Raw genomic sequence first — 23,395 nt, forward strand, 5'->3', positions numbered from 1 at the left:
TCAAGTCCCCGATTTTTACAAAGAAATGTATATGCTCATAACGTTCATGTCTTGTAGGGTTTCAAAATTAAGGGAGTTTCTAAATGTTTGAAGGTTTTATTATTACATCAACATGGCAATATTAAGATTTATTGTCCCACCAGTGTTTAAAAAATATTTGTTGTATTTTCTTTTTTTAATTAAACATCTAAACTAATAATGCATCTTCCATTTCACATTTAGAGGAGACGGCTACGTATGACATCTACATTTTATCCCGACTGACTCGGAACGGATATTTTCTAGCTACTGTCTCTTTTTTCTTTATTTGTTTTGTTATTTTCCTATCAATGTGACCTACATTGAAAAGCTGCTTGATACTCTGGACCAATGCATTTTCATGTTTTGCAAACAACGATTTAAGATTTAGCGAATTCTTTACTTGTAATATAACGTCTGAAGACAATTATTTATTTACAGCTGATAAAACCTTAGAAGCATTATTATACTTGTATTACCCTATGTTTAATAGGTTCTGGGTCAAAAAGCCAAATACATTATATACAGCAGAACATCGTCGAAAAATAACAATAATGAATTAAGTCCAATTAACAAGATGATGAGGACGTAATTGAACAGTTAAAACACAAGGCAAATTGGTCTCTGGGCGCATTTCCGTTTTACCCATCGCACCTTTTAATAAAATGGCGAGAGAGATCAAAGGAAGCGAAGAGATCTTTCCTTACTTTGTACAAAGAACTTAGTCCATGTTTTCTTCTTGAAAGAAAATGCTGTTAGGAAAATAACATTTAATAAAGAGAACCCAGCTTTGTTGTGAACTTTATTAACACTTTTGAGCACGTTTTCAAATGATTCCTATTAAATTCTATAGTTGAAATTGAAGTCGCACGAGTTGACATTGACACTATACATCTAGTACATTACAACCAGCATAAACAAGGGATAACCGTTTTAAAATGCGTCTACACGACGATGAGAGCGTTTTATTTCAATGTAACAAACACAGCCGCCATTATTTACCTGTTGAATGCCCATATGTGTCGTATCTGACACTCATTTTGACGGCAGGTCGGACTGTCAGAGACAGCTAAAGTCACGGCGCAAGGTCGAATCGTTTAGACGCCTTTGTGTAGAGGCGGAGCTGAAGCGCGGCACGGCAGGAAAACGTACAATAGTGACAACGACGTTATCGACATGGCACTGCGGTTACGTCACAGTGGAATAATGACTCAGATAGTGAGTGTGCCGCTTCGCCACAGCACATAAACCGCGTCTACTCGACCGTCCACTCACTATTCGACAGTCGTAATTCGCACGAGTAAAATGGACTGACTATAACGAGTCACAAGATCGAGGCCCCAGCCTAGATCGTGACAGTGACGAGCGCGTGACGTCATAGTGTCGCGGTTTATCCGACATTGGACTGTGCTATTCGACAGTTGTAATTCGCACGAGTAAAATGGACTGACTATAAGAGTCACAAGATCGAGGCCACAGCCTAGATCGTGACAGTGACGAGCGCGTGACGTCATAGTGTCGCGGTTTATCCGACATTGGACTGTGCTATTCGACAGTCGTAATTCGCACGAGTAAAATGGACTGACTATAAGAGTCACAAGATCGAGGCCCCAGCCTAGATCGTGACAGTGACGAGCGCGTGACGTCATCGTGTCGCGGTTTATCCGACATTGGACTGTGCTATTCGACAGTTGTAATTCGCACGAGTAAAATGGACTGACTATAAGAGGCAGGAACGTAAAAATACGAGTCACAAGATCGAGGCCCCAGCCTAGATCGTGACAGTGACGAGCGCGTGACGTCATAGTGTCGCGGTTTATCCGACATTGGACTGTGCTATTCGACAGTCGTAATTCGCACGAGTAAAAGTGGACTGACTATAAGAGTCACAAGATCGAGGCCCCAGCCTAGATCGTGACAGTGACGAGCGCGTGACGTCATCGTGTCGCGGTTTACCCGACATTGGACTGTACCGCACTAGAAACAGGCTGCCTAGCATTTATTTCGTGTTACATGGTTTTCCAAGTCACAAAAGAAAACGATTGTAAAGATTGAAACAATATTGGAGCCAACAATGTACATCTTTCGTGTACGATCGTTCCACACGAAATATAGTAGTATAGCGCGAAGTTTCTCGTAATTTTGGGACTCGACAGTGACCTTGGGGGGGGGGGATATAATTCCTCCTATTAAAGCCTAACATTTTGTAGTATACTTGTAACATCAATTAAACTTAAATTTATGGAACATACCATTACATAATTAACTGAATTAAAAATTTAGGTTTAACACGTTATACATTTTAAACATTTTACTCATAAATTATTTCGATACCTCCAAGGTTATAATCATTTAAATGTAATATTATTTATTTTTTAAATAGTAATATATCAGTAGTAAACACGCTTAGTTAAAAAATGGTTATATTCGATTTACCTAGATGATACAACTTAACGTTGTTAAATACCAATAAAATGTTTGTTTGTTATTGTCAACTAGTTTGAAATGTACCAGTTGAATACTTCAATTGGAATTATGCCTATTAAATTTAAAATTATTAAGTTTTGTTCTGTGGTCTTATGGTACACCGATGTAACACGTACCAGTGTTGTATTACAAAACTAGTAACGAAACACCCATTGCTGAAGGAACCATGGGTATTATTACTAACACGTCCATTATGAGTTAACAATGCAGTGTAGAATACAGTACGAAAAATAATATATTACATTGTAAGCGGAAAAAAGCACTAAATACTTTAAAATTGTATCTGATAGACTGTGATACAAATTTCCAGTGAAAGAACAAGTCGCTACGGCCAACAAATGTCACTGGAAATATGACATGAAACTGGTAGATCAGTGTGAACTAAATTATTCATGTCCACAGTCCGGGGAGGCGTATAGATTATGTATTCACTCATTTACATAGACCTTTCTAAAGTGTTTACATTAGTAAGATTGCCCGTCCGTTGTGTACATTCTAAACGGCTTATTGAAATTTCATTTCCAGACACTAGGATCGTTTTAAAAGAAGTATGCAGCGCCTTTCACTATTATATCACAATTAAAGCTGTGTAATAAAAGTCAATGAAATGTAATATCCAAGCACTGGGTAGACTACAAAGTGTATACCGACAAGACTGGAACCCACATTATTTGTACAACATCGTGTAATTGAACGACTACAAAATATATACCGGCAAGACTGTAACCCAACACTTTTTGTATAACATCGTGTAATTGAACGACTACAAAGGGTATGTCGGCAAGACTGTCGCCTACACTTTTTGTATAACATCGTGTAATTGAACGACTACAAAGGGTATGCCGGCAAGACCGTAACCCATACTATTTGTATAATATCATGTAATTGAACGGCTACAAAGTATAGCCTATACCGGCAAGACTGTCGCCTACACTATTTGTATAACATCGTGTAATTGCATATGTTCCTATGGATTGATCTCCACAGCATTTATAAATAATTTTAAGTCTCCGTTCGATCGTTGTCCTTTGTAGAAACGAGTAACGAACTTAAGAAAGTACTTTTCACGATTTTAATTTATCCTTGCCAAGTAACAATTCAACCAAACAAAGGGCGGATCAGAGTCTAGGCGTTTATGTGATGGCCCATATCAGACAAAGGATCTTTTTATGACAGTGAAGGTTAAACATTTGTGGATTGTCTTGAAATGGGTTTGATAATTTGGTAAAATATGGTTTCATAGGAGTTGAAAAGAATCCATGATTGGTGTATGTACAAAATATCAGTTTAAAGTTTAATTTCTTTATTATTATCCAAAATATGCGCTTGCCAAAATTAGTTTCCCACTAAATTCCATCTGGACGTTGTGAGCGATTTTTGTTCCTCGGGGAGGGTGGTTCCAGGAAGCTTTCTATTCCATAACCACCCCGGGAGAGAGGCCAACTAAGACATTCCTAGCCGCTAGGGAATTTGTTTTCAACTGGGAGAGTGGGTGGATTCTAGAACTTTGTGTATTTCGACACTGAAGACCCAAGAAACCTTTTCTCTTGTGAACGTTCCTGACAATTCACGAGGGCGTTTCAACAAAGACAGTGCCAACAAAAACTGAACCTTTCCTGCATTGTGGAGATAAACGTGACAGCTGGCGGACCCGCCCTGTCCACCCTCAGGCCCCCAGGCAGGTAGAAACGGGGCTGCAGGCAGGGTCGGGGTTGTCTGGCTCCAGCACCAGGCCCAACCCCAGGGGCTAGGAAACTAAATATACCATTATATAATCTAGGCATTTATTTGTAACTGTTTGGATTGCTAAGGAATAGTTGATTTGATACTTGTACATACAGCTTACGTATCGAATTGTCTTCAACCTAAACACACACCACATTTGTTTCTATGCACATATCCTTAGAAATAACCGTTAACAACTCACATCCTGCAACTGTTGTTGTGTTCTCTACATTCTAATGGTAATGGTTTAACTAAATGTTTTGAAGTAGGATTTTTAAGTAAATAAAATTCCTTATATAACTTCATTTCGTTATAAAAACTGTTGCTGTCTCAATGCTAATGATTTGTAAAAATACATTGTCTACAATTTATTTTCAGTATAGATCATCCCGCAAGAAACACTTTGTTGAATATAAATTATTAACCCATTGTTATTAACTGATAATCAAACTGTAACTTTGCTAGCACTGAAACTGAGACACGTATTCTATACTGAAAACGTGCGAATCATTAAACAAGTTTAAATTTCATCCCCAAGTTAAAAGTGAGGCCTCAGATTTGCTACTGGCAGATAACTAGTAGAGTACATCCAGGATGATGACAGTCACAGCCATGGAATGTAGCCTAAACAAATTTCCATTATTATAAGATATATTTGAATAACACATTCTGGTTCGAATAACAAATTCTAACCGTACTGGATACAAATTCAGTGCTCATCTGTGCATATTTTGTAAGAATGGATAGTGTCAGATGAAACCAATAAAGCCGACATGCGTCATAGTGACGTCAGAGGACGGATGTGGATGTGGCTCGTCACCTGGTCGTCACATAACGTTGTTGTTCACAATGTCACATGGTGGATTTTCACGTTATCTTCAAATGCGACTATCGTTAGTTAGAGAAAATATATATCCATCACTTGGTTTAGGCGTATGGACCTCTTCCAACTAGCCACATAACGTTGTTGTTCACATTGCCACATAGTGGATTTTCACGTTATCTTCGAATGGAACTGTCTTTGTGAGAGAAGGTATATCCTCAACTTTGTTTAGGTGCATGAATCTCTCCCAACTCGTCACATAATGTTGTTATTCACAACGTCACATGGTGAATTTTCACGTTATCTTAAAATGCGATTATCGTTAGTGAGAGAAGGTATATCCTCAACTTTGTTTAAGCACATGAATCTCTCCAAACTCTATTGCGAAATCGCTTTGTTGATCCCTTCAAGTTCAACCAGTTGAAATAAGATTAAACTCACAAGTACAGTGTTGTGTTTATGTGATGATTTTATAATCCCACTCTTAAGTACCCTTAGTAGACGTGAGCGAGGCTTCAAATTTGGAAAACTGTCCAATAAAACAACTTTTACAATACAAAAATGCTCCGTTACGGCCAAATAAGTTGATTACTGAATTTGGCAAAACGTAACGATTTTAAATATACTTAAGACAGTCAAATACTTGAATTATATTAAATTTAGTTAGCAAGCTGGTGCACTGGATAGCCATAAATATGTTTCAAAAATTATAATTTATATGGAAAATCCCTACGCAAATGTAGGAGATAATGTTTCGATTTAAATCTCAAGTTGACGTGAAACCAAAATACATGTTTCGTTTATAAAATGTTCAACTGTAAAACCAAAACTATGCAGCAAAATAATTTTAAAATTCTATCGGAAATGAAAGAACCGATCTCGGTATTGTCCCTGTCCTGGATATCCCATGGATATCCGACCCCAGTGCCCGAGGTGCAGTCAGGTCTACGGTAGGACGTGAGGCGTGGAGGAGCATCAACCCCCCTCCCCTCCCACCCGACACGGAGCGTCCACGTGTTTCTGGCTATTGATCGGGCGTCGCGGCGCTGCCACCGCCTCCGCACGCGCACGCACCGCCCACGCACGCCGCCCGCCGTCTACTGCCCGCCTAATTATAGAACTCCACTCCTTTCATCCGAGCCGACATTATTGTCAGATTTAACCTCTCTCAGATTAGATTTACGTTCTTGTAGATTCATCAAGTAGAAAATTTTCAATGAGCCTAAATTAATTTGGTCCTATTAATTTTGTTAGGAATTTCCCCGAATTACTAATATTACGCCCGAACTATTTACCTTTGGTTATTTTTATCTGTGATGTAAACGTGCTGTGTTTACTTTGTACTAATATACCGGTACAGTATCAGGTAATAAACAATTATTACGGCATTGCCAGTTTTGGTTACCACCTGGACATTCAATCAGGATGACAGCAGGTTAAATTGGGACAAGCCGACGACAGCTACTTGCCCATCCATTACGGTTTCACAGGCGAGCGTGTGACATAACCTAAAATAGCTGTCTGCCGCCATCTTCCGCATCAGTTTCATTGAACGACGGATAACCTCAAAAGTCGTGACAGTGTACAAGAACGCCCATGCGTCCTGTTAACTGTATAAAAACTGTTAAATAACAAACGAAACCCGGCCACGTGATGAAAAATACCGATGTTGAACCTCGAAAGAAAAGCTATCCTGGTTCCTTATTGCAGTAACAAGATAAAAGAAGAGAGGAGGGTGTTCTGTCTGGCAACCCCAAGTCAATGGCCTCCGCGCGGCGAGGGGATGTAATCACAACAGCCTACGCGAGCTCTCTCAGTTCTAATCAGACACATCTGTGGCTGAAACCGTTGAAAATCGTAACGTAAAGATTAATTATGAACAATACTCTTCTTACTCGGGGGCTTTATACACTAGCACAATGTCTCGTGATTCTATAGTCCTTAGCGTTAACAATTCCCAACCCAGCGAGACGTAAATGTAATCAATCGCCCAACCTTGACTGTCTATTGCAGGAAAATTCGTTTGGAACAAAATCACATTTGGAACAAAAAAACGAATTTCGCGGAAACAAATGTTACCTCTGTAAATTCTTACGAAAGTTGGATTCAACAAGTTGGAGTCCGTCCAAATAGCAGCAACCTTTGCAAAGCCTCTCTGTATTAAATAAGAATTGCTGCACGCAAGCAGAGGTAAATTATGTTTCGATCGGAAGCGACAAGGCAATATTGCACGCAATCTCTAGTGTCTTGTCTCTGCTCCGCAGCGGCACGCGCGTGCCTCGGCTGGAGATTGATTCGAGTGACAAGTAGCGGCAGTTACCGTCTCCCGTTCGGAGTTACAAAGTTTCTACCGTGTTTAGCCGACATGGGACTAATGCACGAACAAGAGGACGTTAGAACTTTCGTAGGTCCAAATTACGATCCGATCTGATGAAAAGTCCTTTGAAGTCCTGTGGGGTAGTAAAATTTACCTGACACTCCCGTTAAGTATTATTTTTAATTGTGCTAGTTACAAAAGATATAACACATTCATAATTGAGGCACGGGAAAAGTGAGCGCTTAGGCTACCTTCTGTGGAGTCTACTATAAGGTCAACTAGCGTTGGACCTCAAAACTACATAAAATAATCCCTTGGACCTCATCACACTTCGCCCGCATGGATGAGGTCGAAGACTAAAAGTTTTATACACTCTTTATACAAGTTTCCCCTTCTCTAGACTCCATTTTGAATTTGACCAGTGATGCCGATAGATATCTAGCAGCCGATGAACCAATCCCGCCCCCTGATGACGGCTACGCCGCCATTCCACTATTATGTCAGTCGACCTATATAACCTAGACCCGACAGATAACACAGCAACGCTTGTGCAACTCACTTCACTTGATGTCGCCTCAGGTCTTCCAACTGCGCGTCGGAATATTGTCACGGGTCATGTTGAAACAAGCAAGGGCCCAGCGAAATGTTGTCCTTCCGGCTTATTCGTAGCGTATATTTAACTTGACATTAGAAGTTCTCGACAACTGGTTTTTAGATTACCCGAGGTTAATAATAAATCCATTTTCAGACAAGTGTTTTAATAAATTGCCCCAGCATCTTAAAATTATTCAGAACTAGGCGAAGTTTTAGCAAGAACCTTAAGATATGGCTACTTGTGCATGAAAACTTGGAATTTCTTAAGGAAGTGTTGCAATAGTGCAAATATCTAATCAATCAGTCTTTGACAATCTTTTGTAATCTTTGTAATATAGTCTGGTTATTATTATAAACATTGTTCTAATATTATGTTCTTTGTTTTACTGTCTGTATTTGTATTTATCATTTATCCTTCTTGCAACAGTGCACATATCCAATCAATTAGTTTTGATAATACTGTATTTTGTAATCTTTGTAATATAGTCTGGTTATTATTATAAACATGATTTAAAACATAATACTGCTCTTTGTTTTACTATCTGTATTTGTATTTATCATTTTCCTTCTTAATACTGGTGTATATTTGTTAAAATTGTAGCTGACGCCACTGAGCAAAATCCTTTAGTTATTATGTGCTGGACTCTCAGTATGTCAACAAGTCTATTGACTATTTGTCTATTTGGTTTTTGTGCATTTTTGATTTGTTTTTTTTTTTTTTTTTGTAAATAGCTGCCACATAACTTGATAACGTGGCAGATTGAATTTGTAAGAAATTATTACATGTACTTTGCTTGTATAAAAAGGGAGTAATAAATCATTATTTTTTTATTAAATTCCAAAAGGCGTATGGTACTTTAGAGTGTACTAGATATCGTAAATATTTAACAATTTGACTGCCATGGGTTATTCTAGTATAGTCAGACTTCGTGAACTTTGAGCCAATGCATTATGCTGGAAAAAAAATATAAAGATATCATTTATTAAACCTGACGTAGGCTACACAAATTAAGGTTGTGCAAATGACTTATGGTTGAAACAATATTTTTTTAGTTTAAATTCATAGTAAGATCAATTTTCTGAAGGCAGAAAAAGTAGAGACTTTGTTGACCACCACACACACAGACCTGATTTTGAAACTAGACCCAAATAAAAACGGCTGATGATCAAAATTAGAATTTCTTTGCAGTATGGGTGCTTCAGGAGGTGGGATATTATATTTTTTAAGAATATAAATTATTCCACCGTCATCTCTCATGCACATACTTTGCAAATTTCTTATCCTCTTCTTCAACAATTTAAACCTTGGGTCTTATTTATGTCATAAACTTTGCTTTAAATCCTTCACTCCTCGTGGAACAATCAAAATAATTTTCCAATTTTCCTGCATTCAGGAAAGGTTTCAGGACTAAGATCTTCGAAATACGTTATCTACAACTAGTTAAATTCGACGGCACTAACAGGAATTTCCTATTAACACAGACGATGGGGAAAACATGTTATAGAACTATATTTATAGCAGACACGTTCTCGTGCGCTGATGATAAGATCGCTCTCTACTGATTGTTCTGCGGTATTAATTGTTACAGTCTACCGGCTGATAACAATAATGACGTCATGCTGATTGAAAGACAGTAATCGTCAATGCGATCGGAACGGAAGTTTGGTTCGACATTTGTTGAAACCTGTTACACGATGTACCAAAGTAAGCCGCCTATAATTCAAGACTTCAAATATTTAGTACTTGAAAATAAAAAAAAGTTAAAGGAGGTCAAGTGTTTTGTGGTGTTTACGACAATATCTTACACTCCAACTTGTTTTGAACATTTTAAGACTGCAATAAAGTTTTGTTACGAATGTCCTGACGACGGATTTACAGTTTAATTATTCCAAGGTTCTAAGATCATGGGTTTCGTTTTGAGTGTAATTATTGAATTCGAAATAGATTGGAAAATATAATCAAGAACATACATGTAGTCTATTCGATTTTACAATTAGGAAGTTAGGTACCTGCTAGACAGTTTACTTTTCAGGATTTTTAATATCTCTTTAAAGCAAAAAGAAGAATTGATAAAATAGAAAAAAATGCCAAAAATTATCATATTACTTTCCTCTTTGTCATTGACCACACACGTGGATTGGCAATGTTAATTGACTCTCAGAATATTGCCTTTACAGACTAGGCAATACATTGTACAGTATTGGAATTTATAGTTGTTTTCATTAGTTATGCAAATATCGGACAATCGAACGTGTATCACGTGTATCAACAATCAGAAGCACTCACGGTATCTCGAAGAAGAGAGTGTCGATTTTAAAGTTCGGTGTGGAGAGGAGAATATCTACAGATTTTTGTCTATCAAAACCATTATTCGTTACCAATATAACATCGAGTTTAAAGTGAGCCAAACCAAAACCCGTATTGTTGTTTTCTTGTCGCAACTATTACACGGCGAGTATTAACGCCGGAAATGGAAGTTTACGCTCCTAACAATTCAGAATTTTAACTCACAATTTCCGGTGGTAAATGTTGAAATACTTTTAAACACCAGTAAGATAACGGATCCTTCATTTCTGGAAATGGAATTGCAAATTTTACTATTACACGGCAAGCATGTTCCTTTTCATTATCATCAATGAATAATTAGTATTCTACTAATATGAAGCAAAATACAGTTAGATGTCTAAGTGGGGAATAATAATCTAATAGCGTATGCTATTTTTTAGTAACGTAATGTTATGATCTAAAATATAAAGTGTAACTATTTTCAAAAAGAGTAATAAATCTACAAGGTACAACACTGTGGACATAACGTTGTTTTTATATAGGAGTGCATTCCTCAGTTTTATCTTGCACATATTGGAAAGTAGTTTTTGGAATGCTAACCTTTCAATTAGTTGTTAACAAAAATTAAAATATTAATTCACAATATATTTACTTTATCAATATTTTTAAAAGAATTTTGTGGTTTATTTTCTAAATTTGTACGGTTTTATTGTTTATACAATTTTGACATAATTGGTTTACTATATATATTTATTTGCTTTATACAATTCATAAATAATATAAAAGTAAAAAATGAACTTGTAGTAAAACAACTATACAAACAATTCATTTACATATAGTAACTGTTCAATTTAGACACAATATAAGTACTTACATTACGAGTAGAACTCCTAGAATAACAAAGTGATATTGGAGCGATACCCCACTCATTTCATTTTATAACGACATAATTTTAACGTAATTAATCATAGTTACCATTTGATACAGATTTTGATTAATTTCAACGTTGATGAGTTTGTTTCCTCTGTCGCACCCACACAACATCAAGTCGTTGACACAAAACAAAATAATAGTAACTGTGGCTGCCGATATTCGAGCAGCGAAGCGTTTGAAACATGCCGCCATTTACGCCACAGCCTAAACAATCAACAAACGTCTAAATGTTGATTACAGATTAGCCTGCTGTACACGTCCTCACCAGATAACGTACCGAACTGTGCACGCCAGGCCACGCCACGCCCGCTTATACACTCTACAGTCTACAGCACTATCAGAACAAACTCGATATAAACTTTTAGTGTATTTAAAACACTAAATACTCAGGTCAAATCGATATTTCGTCAGGTTATTAAAAAAAAAAATCGAAACACTAAGACATTTCCTGAAGACAAAAAAGTAACTGTTGAGGTATTTCGTAAGTAACCCATTGGATATGGAGCAAAATGTTTGTACTAAAAAGCGTAACGTCCTTAACAAGTAATATTCATTTAAAACCACAGGATTAAAAAAAACTAAATTTGATTAATAAATTAAAAGATTAACTCGTCATAAATTATTAAAAACGTCTCATTCTCTAGTTATATTTTGTACACCCATAATGTAAAAACGCACATTCTTATCTTCAACAGGTTTTTACGAGCTTCATTATTAAAAAAACACTATTGCAAATTCCCAACTCCTCACGGGGTGATTAGAAAATGTACTAATATTTTTCTCCTTCAGAGAAATACATTAAGTACCTCTGAAATTTAAAAAAAAACACGTCACCAAACACCTATTCCTCTTTTTGATGGTAATATTCCATTCGAAACCCCAATTATTTTCAGACGGCTTGCCCTTCTTTTCTCAAATTCGTGAGGAGTGGACTTTTCAAAATCAGAATTCAAAATATACTAAATAAATTAACCTGAATTTAAATGTTCCAATACAATTCAATAGTTATTTACGTTATTTCGTCTCTTCGTTTCATTAAAAAAAACGTGTTGGTTGAATCACTATTTTATGTTACATTGTAACTTTTGTTACAATTCCATCACGTACGTCGACCAGTCGGCCATGCTGGACGGTAAAACCTCTACGTCACTGATCACGCACGATATTGTGCGGTTAAAAAATGAGTTACCGCAGGATATAAATGGATCTATAACGCTCTTTTCGAGACTATCAATGAAAAAATGTATTTCATTTATTTCTCGTACGTAGCCTACGTCCAAGAACATTCAGCGGTCAGTGAACTAATACGTTTCTTTCTGTATCCTCCGAACTGTTATAAAAATAACTTTGACATCGTATTTGTTCACTTACCATGTTGTCGCTAACACAGGACGTAATTGGTTATTAATTAGTAGTCAGCTCGAGAAGGACTATGTCTTTGAGACAGTCCGCTCCCCACAAAGTCCGCTCTCCTTACGTTAGTTGCGTAATAAAAAGGCAACGTGATTGTTACGGTTATTGTCCCTTGTTTGTCACATTATGCCGTAAAATCACCGAGGCATTATGCCGCATACGCACGCACCTGCTCGCGTAACACTCCTGTTAACACTTAAATGCTACGGAAGTCCTTCCAGAATTATTGAACGTGTTGCTTTGGATGTATTAGATAAAAATAAACAGAACCGTGCTGATTGTTTAAATCAAATATGGATTAATATGAGGGATTTTTTTTCTTTTTCAATACGTATAACTAGCCTATTTACGATGCAATTAATTATCTGTGGTAATATTGTTACGTCATATTGTGAAAAATTCTCTTTATATTTGTGACCTTCGGAAGTGAAAAGATATTTGAATATTTTATTTTATATACAACAGTGTATTAATATGTATGTATTCATATTTCATTAACACAAATATTATGCAATCCTAACTAATATTTAGGATTATAACATCTGGTCAGTAAACATAAAGTGCCCAGTTTTTTTTCTTTTTTAGAATGAATCATATTATAAATAAACATGTCACAGTTTATTTTTTATGCTCATTTTGTATTAAACGAGATTTCGTAAGATCGTGGTTTACAGACTGTGATATGTAGTTTTCCTGTGGTTTTATCACCCCCGCGCGGTAAATTACAGAACTCATTATAAGGGGCGTAACATTCATACGTTTAGAACACGGCCGAGCTGTTTTAGGGGCAAGGTGAGGAGCTTGTAGGCTAAAGTAGGTCAAACAGCGCGTCGTCTCTTCGCTGCTCCAATTACACGGGCCTACAATGCACAAGCTGGAAATCTCGTTCCTAGTTAATTGTTCCCAAATTAATTTGCATTTAATTATCCTGCTCGTTCGGGAGTTTCTAAAAATACCCGACACCTTTCAGCAGACCCTGCAAACTTTCAGTCTTACTAGCCTAATTAGAATTATGTTACTAAATATAATACAAGTAATTTGCTAAAATTGAAACATGCTTTTACTTAATATTTGTTGAGGAATAGATTTCACTAATAGTATGATAAAATGTACTAAATTCCGTAATGAATTATTGTACAAAATGTCGCAATAGTAGAAAAAAAGGATAGACGCTTAATGGTTCTAATTGGTTGATAAAAGTTAAATATTGTATTATAAAGAAATAAAATAACACTGTGAATGACAGAAATTCAGTTGGTCAAACAAATGGTGGGCAGCTTCGTGGCTGGCCTAGTTAATGGTACGAACCCGGAACTAACGAAACACTACTGATAGTCAGCTATAATTCAAATTTCCTGTCTGTGCATGAATTTTGTTGACTGGACTGGAATAAAACTTGGCAGAATACTTCATGCTTTCAGCACTTTATCTTGCGGATTTATACTTCGACTAAAATACAACTGAATAACTACTTTTTAATTTAATTTCCTCTCTTTCTATTTAATCAGTAATACGTTTTTTTCTCACGAGGTTTTTGTACTTTAAAATTAATTTCATGAGGCATATTAAATCAATACAATTCCAATGATAAATCAAAGTTAAAATTGGAAATTATAAAAATAAGCTACACTTAACAATTTCAAATAACAATAAAAAAGTATTCCACACTTGGATTAAAATTATTATCGGTTCTGGAAACCACCCCAGCATATTGGGGGTATAGCCGGGTCAAAATGTCGGCACTAGACGGGGGTGTCCACTGTCAGAACATACCTGGTAACCGGTGGCTGTCAGCTCAAGCCTTGTCGCGGGTGATCGAATCACCATGGAAATCCAGTGAAGGTCGGTGGAGTTACAGGCACAAGAAATCATAACACGAAGACACCAGTGGTGCACGACACAACTCGACTGAGCGAACCCAACAGCTGCAGCTTCTAGACTCGATGAAGGGGAAGGAGAGGGGGAACGCCCTCTTCCTCCCCCTCCACCACTGCTGCCAACATCAACATACCGCACATTAAATTCCCTATTGTATCTGTAAACCGTCGAAAACTTTTCACTTCTCGTTTTCTTGGAAAAATCAAAATGGATTTCTTTACTCTTTGAAAAACGTCTTATCAATTTGACGTTTATTTTATGTTTCAAGAATACAGAATTGTAATAATATTCTTTTCAATATTGCAATAACATTTTGAATTTTTATGTAACTGCTTTTGTTTTACCAGTAGTTTTAAAATGTTGGAATCTATATAAGTTAATTTTAGCTTACTATTACAAATTAAAATTTTTGAAACGTACTATCTAAGTCTAAACTAAAGAAGGCGTTTGGAAGTGATATACACTTTGAGTTTTAATGATATTGATTACGGAAGAAGGCAACTGGGATAGTTTATAATGAAATAAATTTAATGATCACTAAGTTACGTGATCTGAATTAGCTTATACATACTGGTAACCGTGGTTTGTTTTGTTACTAAATAAACTTTAAAATCGTTTACATCTATTAAGTAATTTCTGATTTTATTTATCTGCGTTACACAACAGTACTGCACTAGCTATGATATAAAATGTTAATATCTAGTCTTCCAAAGGGCGGACCACGGTTATTCAGAATCCTGTATAAATATAAGGTATTGTACTGTCACCAACAATAATCCCCGAGCAGACTCTTGAGTAAAATAATATCTTGGAGTCCTTTGTAAGCATTCGCGTGGAACCAGCAATGTCACAATCGTGGCTTTATTACGACTTTCATAAATCATACACATTTGAGTATTTTTAGCCGAAACTATAGTGATAAATTTAGAGTTTAAAGTATTGGAATAGATAGTATGTTTATTCCTCCAGGGATAATTTGTATTACAACAGTGCATGTCAGAAAAGTTGTGTCCTATTAAAATCATGGGTTATTCACACACATTTTTTTGTAATATTTTTGTAGTTTTGTAGTCTCCAGCACTTCTCCACTCCAGTGTCCAGTATTTAGAAGCAGAGAGTCTGTTGAGTGAGAGGGCGCCAGATTCAGACTCGGGTTCTGACAAAAACCGCTCGTACAAAAAATGGTCTAGCCATAGGGGTCCTGGGAGCAAAAAGACGTCTCTCCACAGAGTAACCAAACCCCTGGGCTGGGCATAAGCACGAGCTTTTCAGTGACAACCAACATTCCTCGAAGCCGACAAAGAGACCTTGTGGTAAAATATGGCAAGTAATGGATACTTTTTATCATTTGTCCATTACAACCTACCCCTCGAGTGATAATGATAACAATTTTACACGCGGGATTTCGTAACGAGTTATTTACCTGAAGAAGAGATCAGATTGCAGACCTCGAAACGTAGTGTTACTGATTTTTTGTTTCACTGATTGATGGCAAATGTCCGAAAAAATCCTGTTTCCTTCACGCGGGATGAATTGAACTATTGCTTTTTGCCCTTCGAATAGTCTGAAACTCCGTTGTAATCAAATTTATAAACAACAAACTCTCAAAAAATCACATTTCAGGATATTTCCAAAGTGTGTGCCCAATATATAACCGGACAATGAACAATTCCAATAAATTATTATAAACTATGTAGAGCTATCGTATTTCATTATCTCAATACATTCTCGAGACTTTTGGTCTTTTCACGGAAAACGAGGTCATTAACAAGTGAGAAGAAAGTTGCTCCGTGATACCAATCGCAAAGAAGTCTATATTCGGACGAGTTTGCTCGTTAACGAGTTGACGACGACCGACATGGATATCGTATGATCCATGCTCACCTCCAGCCATCACTGCAGAGAGAAGAGAAGTTGTGCGGAAAATTTTAACAACCCTTACACGACACTCGCGATCAGCATACAGTCCGTCTCATCGTGACTTCGGGAATATATTCTGTGATTTCAAAATCGGCAGCATCTCACTTGTCTCACGAGAATTTTATATTCCCAATTACAAGCATGGGCCTAACGTTGCACTTGCAAGAAGCGTACAATAGAGCACTATGTCAAACAGTCGACCCGTAATTGAGAAAAAACGAGTATAAAGTAGCTTTCGATTTTGGTTTCGATATTGAAAGACGAGCACTTTAAAAACTTTTCCATATTATCTAATAGTAGGCCTACCAGTACGTAACTTACGAATCCATCAAAATATAAAATAATTTATGTTATGAGAATTTTCAGCGTCGCCGCGTTTCGTACTTTGATCATTTTGAAACGATCACAAAACTTTGATTTTCCATAGACTACAAATATATGCCACAAATGCAGGTCCTCGTTTTGGACCTTCAAACTTCAAAAATATAAAAACTTTGTGTTTTAAGGAATTTAATTTTTAACGTTCCTAGTTCTTAGTTTTTAACGTAAATTAGTGGATCCAGTCACGGCTCTCTAACTGAGAGATCACGGGTTCAAATCCCGGGAAGGTCCAATCATGATAGGAATAACACCACAGCGACCAAAAACAAGCCAGAATAGCCTAAGAGCTGAGGCTGAGGCTTAAAAGAGAATAAAGAAATTTCCAATCTTTAAAAACACATAAATGTAGTCCCTTTTCTACAGAACTTGTACAAATTACAATAATCGTTTAATGTAGAACTGGAGCCCTCAGATCGCTTCCTCGACCAATCTCTTATCAGCAAAGTGGTACATATTATATTACAACTTTACAATACTCTTTTAAATTTTCATACAGGCAATTCTTCTTTTTCTTTTTTTAATGTGCCCATTTATCCTGAGTATGCACTGTATGATCAAAAAGTTAATAAAAATGGCTGCCACACAATCACATTTCAACTTTTCCCGACTGCTCATGAAAACTTCTTGAGCAGACAAAGAAGTTTGTCTGTTGCACCAGAAAGAATATTTAAGGTCCTATCCTGATTTTCGAAGTGTTGTGGCCTACTTGTACACATACAAGGTCGTGAAGAGAAGCCGTGTGATTGGTTGTGAAGGAGGGTCTGCGGTGATAACACCATCATTCATTGAGTGATAAGAATGGTTTTACGGCGTTCACGTGCGTTTATGGCTCACCTTGGGAGTCTCGCCTGAGGTTGGTTTACGAGCGAGCACCGGCGATAAACTGCGTGAGGCGGGGCGTGCGAGACTGCACACACCGCAGCGATCTGCATATCCGGGTCAGCAACAGGGTTAAAACATCGACATTTTCTGAAATGTCAGTGTTCCCATTACAGGCTGGCTGTCAGGATAGATGATGAGTTTCTGAATGAGACCGACTGTGCCAAAATCCTAGGTATTGGCTGTTGACGATTGACTGTCTTATTTGGAAATGCATTAGTTCCTCTCAGGAGAGGATGACACTTTCCGCAAATACTCTATACCTCGGTATAACCGAGTATGTTCACGCCTCCAACTTTCACGCTCCACTTGGATGAAGGGTTGACTTGGAGCAACAGTGTATGTGCAACGTTCACGCTCCACTTGGATGAAGGGTTGACTTGGAGCAACAGTGTGTGTGCAACGTTCACGCTCCACTTGGATGAAGGGTTGACTTGGAGCAACAACTTATGTGCAACGTACACGCTCCACTTGGATGAAGGGTTGACTTGGAGCAACAGTGTGTGTGCAACGTTCACGCTCCACTTGGATGAAGGGTTGACTTGGAGCAACAGTGTGTGTGCAACGTACACGCTCCACTTGGATGAAGGGTTGACTTAGAGCAACAGTGTATGTGCAACGTTCACGCTCCACTTGGATGAAGGGTTGACTTGGAGCAATAGTGGTGTGCAACGTTCACGCTCCACTTGGATGAAGGGTTGACTTAGAGCAACAGTGTATGTGCAACGTTCACGCTCCACTTGGATGAAGGGTTGACTTGGAGCAACAGTGTGTGTGCAACGTTCACGCTCCACTTGGATGAAGGGTTGACTTAGAGCAACAGTGTATGTGCAACGTTGACGCTTTCCACTTGGATGAAGGGTTGACTTGGAGCAACAGTGTATGTGCAAACGTTCTCCACTTGGATGAAGGGTTGACTTGGAGCAATAGTGTATGTGCAAGAGTTTCGTCCAGCATTTTTCTACTAAAAAGTCTTTCAATACACTGTTCGAAAAGAATTCTCATGGTAACGTATTTTGGTAAGATATTCCACACTTATCTTATGGGATAATTATTTGGGCTGCTGTGGTAATTTAGATTTCCTGCATCTTTATGATTTGTAAAAAACCCATCAGTTTGTAAACTTGAACTTTTCACTAACACAGTAGTGTAGAGATTCTTGACGGGTCTACGGCTATTGACATTGCCCGTATTTACATGATGCAAACCATCCTATATATTATAGCTTCAATTGTAACTTGATTAGAGGCAGACGTTCAAGGTAATGGCACAAGACATCGCGATCAGTCCAGAGAAGTGTCACAGGCAGACGTCACGTCGTTTTTAACCGGCTCCAGAATCGTTTAAAGAAGTCTAAAGGCGACCTCAGAATTTTTGTGTCAATGACATTTTACAGTATGAACGAATGAAGCAATACAGCACAATTTCTCGTTAAGCGCTGATATTTCAATTGGTTTGAATGTTGTAGGTTTTTGTAGTTTTGTGTATAATCTTGACACATGCTATAAAACGGTTTTATACTGAATTGGCAATAAAGAAATTTATTTGGATTATTATTACTGGCTCACTTTAATTACGACACAACTCCTAATGTTTTTATAACGCATGGATCAAGCACATTATTTGTGATTGGCATTGGCTGTTGACGACTGTCTGTCTTATTTTGAAATATATTTGTTACTCTCAGAAGATGACATAGTCCCCCACCTTTCGCAAATATCCAACACCTCTCTCGATATAACCGAGTATGTTTCGGCCACCAACGTTCACGCTCCAATTCCAATATAAACTGATTCATAACACGCTGAAACCACAAAAACAATACTACTATTGACGTAGACTGCTACGTGCTTTCGTGTGGATTGGATGGTCGGTCATGCACACGCGCAAGCCGCGGTTCGTGCAAGATGGCTAGGACTGAACCTTGCTATATCTGATCTTATAATGTAAGCGGGTTTGCACGAAGGTTATAATTGCCTAACGCTTTTTTAAATCCGCTATTACCTTTTTATAAATTGATGTTACTGTAAAGCGAATGCCAACAAGGCATACTCCATCTCCCAAAAGTATTGTGTTGAAATTTCTCCAACGCGGTGGCCATTTCTTGTTAGTTTTTCTTGTTAGTTACCCCTACTTGGTGTTCTTGGAATTCAAACAATCGATCAGACCAATAAATCTGTGTCATCACCAATTACGACAATTCTTCTCTCCCTTTCTGATTCAGCAATTGCAGTTGAAACTATATGTGCGTCATCGTCATCTTCTGAAGTACCGAGCGAGCAGTTTCAAGAACGTTAAGTGTGAGAAGAGATCAGTTACATCTTGCTCTTATTACAAGGTAGGAATACGCCACACCTCGTGTCGCGTAATAGGCTTCGCTAAGGTTTCAAGGCTATACCTCATTTTATTCTTGAGATGTCCTGCGGCAAACATGAAAAGAAATTATTTCAGCTAACTGAGTGTAGGCTTCAATGACACTTAGCTAAATTCGATGGTTGCACCTTCATAGAAGTCATTCTTGTCTAAGTAGAAATGAAATTACTAGCAATATTTATTTACTGAGCCTCCGATGTCATTAATAACAGATGCGGTTGAATGGGGATGGATCCCCACTCCCTCCACATGTTCCAGATTCATTCTGATACAGGATCGCTACCTGATCAGAGGTAATCATAGAAGTCAGGTTTTTTGATGTGATGGTCTCTGCCAGCTAATCGAGAGGACACAGAGCTAGGGGACACCATACGCAGTTGCTTTTACCGGGAACTATACAGTAGAGTCATGACACCTGTGTCGATCTCCGAAGCCCGCTACTAGACCTCGGGCACTTCAACGGAGGTTAAGGAGCTTACGGTAGCTACCAGTTGATCCCAGGACTGCACCTGACGAGATCGTGGTTCGATACCCAGCTCGGCCATCCAGCTCCAGCTCCAGTGGGGGAGTTCTCAAGGGAAAACTAAATTATACATATTAGGGTACAACGACGGGAATAGCACTTAATAAAGCAAACCAGTGTTTAATTTAAACTTTGTTTCTCAATTTACTCTAATAACCCAGGATAGTATCCCAGAATAGTGCGGAGGTGGGTTTTCCCTCAGGATAGTGCGGGAGGGAAAATCCCCTTACAAAGTCTGCAGGAGGTCATTATCAAGATGTATTACAGAATGATATTCATATTTTTGTCCATTGAATTAAGTTTCATAGCAGTGTTTAAATTATAAAGTATCGGCCAGGTAGGGAGGGTATTACAACGCTAGTGTGAACGAATCAAATCTTGTCACCAATTTCTAACATCGACTTAACTCTAGACTTTTTCTTTCTACTGTATGAATAATCTACATGTTTGATTTCTTATATGTTAAAATCTCAAATGATTGCACTCATTTTCTCGTTGCCATCATAGTTACCCATGACCAATATAAAAATATTTGCTAACGGTCAGCCAAATCACATGGAGTGACTTGCATCATCACCGAACTCAGTGTTGTTAATATACAAAAGAGCCTTCGTGCAAAATTTGAAGTCTGTTGGCCAGTTCGTTTTCGAGTTTTCGTGCGGACTGACAGAAAGAGAGGAAGAAATTACAATTGTTCAGCCCCATGAGTGAAGGCTTCGCTAACGCTCAGCCTGTTAGTGAGAAGATATTGCATAAGAATTAATCATACGATATATTTTCACTCCACATGTGTAATGTGAATGGACTGCGCAAAAATCCTTCATCGTCAGTGGAAGTATTCACAACAACCATAATAACAATGCAAACTTTCCTGTATTAAACATGACAAAGTGAACGTAGGCCTATTGCTGACAAAAGGTTTTGAAAGCTACTGGACATTGTGATGCAACAGGGTTCATGAACAAATCTTTTATAATTTCTGTGCCAGCTCGTTCATTTCCTTTAAACCCCAATGATAACTTGACTATTGAGCCTTATTGCCCTTTCTTGTCAGATTCATGAACAAATAAGGTACAAATGAGGCACATAGTACTTGAAGATTTCTGACACTTGCTCATTACTTGATTCTGTACACACAATCTGACAAGTTTGAAAATGCCTCAGCGACAGTTAGGACGTAGTAGTTCTGGCTGACTTTTTACCAGATTTTTAACGACACTTTATCCCTTCCATTATATCCGTAAACTATGTGTGTAGCACAAAAATTCACAGGACTTAGGAAATAGTTAAAATTTAAATGAAATTTAGTGTTGTATCTTAAATAATAGAACCGAAGACCCTATAGGCGAATTCAGAGCTACGCTTGATAATATTATTATGCCTCTTGGCTTTTAAAATATTTGTAAAAAACTGCAAAAATTTTCATTTTATCCATTCCTCTTCCTCTGAACACCGATGGTTTAGGATTACTGATACCGATGGTTTTTACAAGGAGGACGTAGAAACTTTTGCTGTAGGCGTTGAGTTTTAGTCGATTTCTGAGCTACTTTTATTGTATTAGGCTATATTTGTGTTTATTTCAACGGTAAAATGTTCTTTCAGAGATTATTTTTATTGTTTTTACAAATTTATTGTCAAAAGTTTTGTTTATTTCATGCAGTTCCTTGGAGTTTTTATGCTAGTTTTGTTCAATGTTATATTCCAATTTTAGAGTTTTCACAATTCTTAAACCAGGAAAAAGTAATCTACTCATTTTAACACTAAGATAAAGTTTTAACAAGTGTCTTAACTCTAACAATTAAAATTACAATATTGTATTTAAACGTTTATGAATAATGAACGTTTAAGTCAAAAACCCAATCAGGCGGAGAATTTATACATCGAAATGAGATGAACCTTTGGTTTTTCTCATCCTAGGGATTTTATTCCTAGGTGTTTTGTCCCAGAGCAATATACCAAAGTTTGTAGGAAGAACTTGAATACATTCAGTAGAAACGTATTTAGTTCTGTGTATTATTAAAAAACTACAACCTACTTGAATAAAACTGTGTTTATTATTTTTTTTATGAATGGGTTGTTTACGTGGTAATAATGGTAAGACGTAAGCAAATAAAGTTGGTCCAAGTAACTCTCTAGTCACTGTTCATGAACAAAGTTAACACGATTTGGAAAAATGGAATCCATGAATGACAGTCCTTCTGAAATAAAATCCATTCACAAATAAATTCTTTCTTTATTCAGTTCCAGCGATAAAATATTGAACTTCACGATAGCACAAAAAACAATTTTAAACGGTCTTTAACAATTTCTTTTTCAATAAACAAAGTCACAATCGGACATTCAAAATCATGGACGCCAAATGATGGTAATTCCGGATAAGTAATACATGCATACACTGCGAGTTTCCAAGGAGCAAATCTACATATTCTCTTCGGGAGTAGTTGTAATTTCAAAACAAGGGTCTAGAAGGCATTCCCTTGACGAAACTCAATTATAATTTCAGCATTGTTGTTATACGGTTACGAATTTCACTACAGTTTGCCTTATTCTCGTTGTTTTCTTGAATACCCTTTTCATCAATGGAAATGTGTTTCCAGTTATCTGATTAAATATTTATTTACAGCCGTTTTGGTTTAGTAATAAATATACAAACCCAGCACTCATAATAATAAAAAAACACTACATAACAAATTACGCAAAACTGCTTTTCTTCTACTTGGTTGTTCTACGAACCGGATTTCTATGTAAATAACATATGCCTAGGTGCATATATGTTTGTTTTATTCGCTTCTACCAAATAATTATTTGTCTGTATGCTAAAGCTCTCAATCTATACACCACTAT

At 37.3% G+C, this 23,395-nt stretch overlaps 1 protein-coding gene across 4 annotated transcripts in view; it reads right to left on the reverse strand.

Moving 5' to 3' along the window:
* The window catches only part of LOC124362023 (PRL-1 phosphatase), an 84,514-nt gene that overhangs the window by 23,042 nt on the left and 38,077 nt on the right, over window positions 1-23,395 (reverse strand). For 2 of the 4 annotated variants that reach the window (XM_046816168.1, XM_046816166.1), the window contains exon 1: window positions 14,371-14,525. The exons of 1 other annotated variant lie outside the window; for it this stretch is intronic. The gene's annotated coding sequence lies outside the window, so the exon portion shown is untranslated. Of the gene's footprint in view, window positions 1-14,370; window positions 14,526-23,395 lie in introns of those variants that run through there. One more of the 4 variants, XM_046816169.1, reaches the window with a different exon arrangement.

This window comes from Homalodisca vitripennis, chromosome 5 (assembly GCF_021130785.1).
Source record: "Homalodisca vitripennis isolate AUS2020 chromosome 5, UT_GWSS_2.1, whole genome shotgun sequence".
Taxonomy (NCBI): Eukaryota; Metazoa; Arthropoda; class Insecta; order Hemiptera; family Cicadellidae; genus Homalodisca; species Homalodisca vitripennis.